Source organism: Poecilia latipinna, unplaced genomic scaffold, assembly GCF_001443285.1.
Source record: "Poecilia latipinna isolate Pla-1442-1.1 unplaced genomic scaffold, P_latipinna-1.0 Scaffold1639, whole genome shotgun sequence".
In the NCBI taxonomy this organism is placed as follows: Eukaryota; Metazoa; Chordata; class Actinopteri; order Cyprinodontiformes; family Poeciliidae; genus Poecilia; species Poecilia latipinna.
Genome location: NW_015114255.1, coordinates 26,134 through 28,744, shown reverse-complemented (window position 1 = coordinate 28,744; position 2,611 = coordinate 26,134). Strand labels below are relative to the sequence as shown.

General features: G+C 41.6%; 1 protein-coding gene and 1 long non-coding RNA gene across 3 annotated transcripts in view; one reads left to right on the top strand and one right to left on the bottom strand.

The window, feature by feature from the left end:
* Window positions 1-2,611, bottom strand: part of homer1b (homer scaffold protein 1b) — a 39,187-nt gene that overhangs the window by 28,815 nt on the left and 7,761 nt on the right. The gene's annotated exons all lie outside the window — the stretch shown is intronic.
* Window positions 8-2,611, top strand: part of LOC106964208 (uncharacterized) — a 9,341-nt gene continuing 6,737 nt past the window's right edge. Inside the window, exon 1 of the long non-coding RNA XR_001428345.1 lies at window positions 8-1,205. This is a non-coding gene — a long non-coding RNA (uncharacterized LOC106964208). The remainder of the gene's footprint in view (window positions 1,206-2,611) is intronic.

The window sequence follows — 2,611 nt, the reverse complement described above, 5'->3', positions numbered from 1 at the left end:
ACTGCACTGTGGGGGTGACGGGGAGCAGAGGGGAGGGGATGGGATGGGATGGGGGGGGGGGGCATCAAAGGCTGGCTGTATAAATGAATATTAAAATTCAACGGCAGGGCAGCGCCCCTCCTGTGTGTGATTAGCCAAGACAGGCAGAGACGAGGGGACAGAGAAGACGGGGAAACCGAAAGGTGTTGTTGGACAGGGATACAAAGAAGATGATTGGGAAGGGAAGAGCATATAGCGAGTCAGAGAGTGAATCTGGGATGATTAATGCCGCTCCACAAAGCTGCTTGTGGAGTGCTGCGCACGAATTATCATAATCATCAACAGCAGTGTAAGTGGCAGTACTGTGAGTCATTTCAGCTCTCTCTCTCTCTCTCTCTCTCCATCACGCTAAAGCACGGCCTGTTCGTATGATCCCTGCTGTAGCCGCTTGACAACTGCCAGTATATTTCCTTCTTCCTCCTCCTTTTTCTTTTTCCCATTTGATTGCATAATTTTTTACAGAGAAAGGCAATTTTTTTTTTTTTTTTTTTTTTTTTGCGGTTCTTGTGATCGTACCGACCGCAGCAGTGTTGTTCTGCGCGTTCAGGCCTGTGCCAAGCAGTTTTGTTTCAAAACGCCACCCACCAGCTGTCAAAGAAGCAATAATTACTCCCACAACACAACTTTGAAAAGAGAAGGGAAACAAATGAAGGACTGAATAGCGCTGTTTTCTTTCATTTCCTCAGAAACCGTCTGATAAAACATGTCTGCCGTCAAAGCGAGGACGCCGAGGGCCTAGCGTAGCATGGCGCTCGCTCCGACGTGTGTTGACCTTCCTGTCTTTTCCAAGCTCTGTTAAGAAAAAGTTTAAGCTCATCAGCGCGTGACGGGAGAGAAAGTGCCTGGTCACCTTTTTCTCCTTTAACAGACTGAAAGAAAGAATGAGCGAGAGAGGGAAAAAAGAGAGGAAGAGGAGAAGGAGAGGTGTTTGGCGAGTGCAACACACAACACAAGGGCAGCTGAGAGTGGAGGCCTGTGGGGGGCGATAAAAGGAAGGAAAGATGGACGATGTGAGAAAAGAAGAGAGAAAGAGAGAGGGAAATGTGGAGGAGGTGATGAATGTAAGAGAAGAAGCTGGAGTGATGAAGAATCCTCCCATCTCCTGGGAGCAGGAGAAGAAGAAGAGGATGAAGGCAGTGGGAAGCATTAAACTGCAACTCTGTGTGGTGAGAGAAACTTTTGGGGAACTTTGAGGAAATGCAAGGTGAGAGTTTTTAGAAGGTTACTGGGAGTGACGTAGAGTTTTGTCCACAATGATCTGCTCCTCTCAAGAAGCCATAAAATGAACCCGTCGTCAAGCAGGACGTCCACAGCAGCGAAGTCAGTCGGGTTTCCTTTACGAGATCCTTTCGTCCACTTCCAGTGTCATCTGACGCACTTTCAGCTGTTTTTCGCGGCTTAGTTCGTGAATGTAGGAGAGGATATTATTTTCTTTAAAAGTTAAGCCATAGCTTCCTTGCTTGATCATGATGTTCTGTTGGAAATTACATACTTACTAAAAGTTTCAAGACATGATTTTCCTTTCTCGCTGAGTAAACATACGAGATTGAAGATTGTTTTTTCTATTATTTCTAAAAGTTGTGATGCTGTGTTGCAGTAATAAAAGATCAATTTATCCTAAAGATCCTTTCACTTCTGTAACAGAGGAGCCCACCTAAACGAGTTCTGTGAAATGACGATAATGATAATAACTGACATACGGCTGTGGAATCACAAAAACCAACTCACACACATCAGCATGTGTTGATAATGTTGGTAGTTCTTCACTGCGTAGTCGGTTTGTCATGGACTGTAGTTAAAAAAATCTTTTTTTTTGTTCTGTTAACAGTTGTAAAAGCAAATTAAATGTAATCATCAAACCAATTTTATTCAATAATTACTACTGATCTCTGATTTGTTCTGCTGTTTTGTACCAAAACATTGCCAGATGTTTTTTATTTTTTTAATTTTTTTAGGAAGTTAAGGATTTAGATGAATTACGAGCATATTTAACCATGAAGATGCTGGAATGTCACATATTTTATTTAATTGTATTATTTTCAGAAGTTTTTTTTTTGTCATCATGCCCTATTTACACTGACTGGGTTTCTGATCTCTGTGTGAATGAATTAACTCGTCTGAAATATGCTGTAATGTTTTGACCCCTGATCAAATCAGACCTCTGCAACGTGAGCAGACAGCAGAATATTTCTTGAACTCATCGCTTGGCATCTAGTTTCTACTGTGAACTGATACATTATTTTACTATGATCGGCCATCCGGCTGCAAACTATTTATGTTCAAACCCAGGAAATCAGGAACAAAACAACCAAATCTACAAAATGACCTGTTATTTTCTTGTTTGAAGCCTCCATGCAAACAGTAATGGCTAAAAAAAACACATCCCACAAAAATCCCAGGGTTTTACATATTTTGTATGTGTCTCAGCTGTTTTTAATGTTGTTTACTGAGATTTTCCCACAAAGTTTTCATATTTGGATTCATATTTGATAAAATATTAATTGGTAGAGTTTGTGTGTGTGTGTGTGTGTGTGTGTGTGTGTGTGTGTGTGTGTGTGTGTGTGTGTGTGTG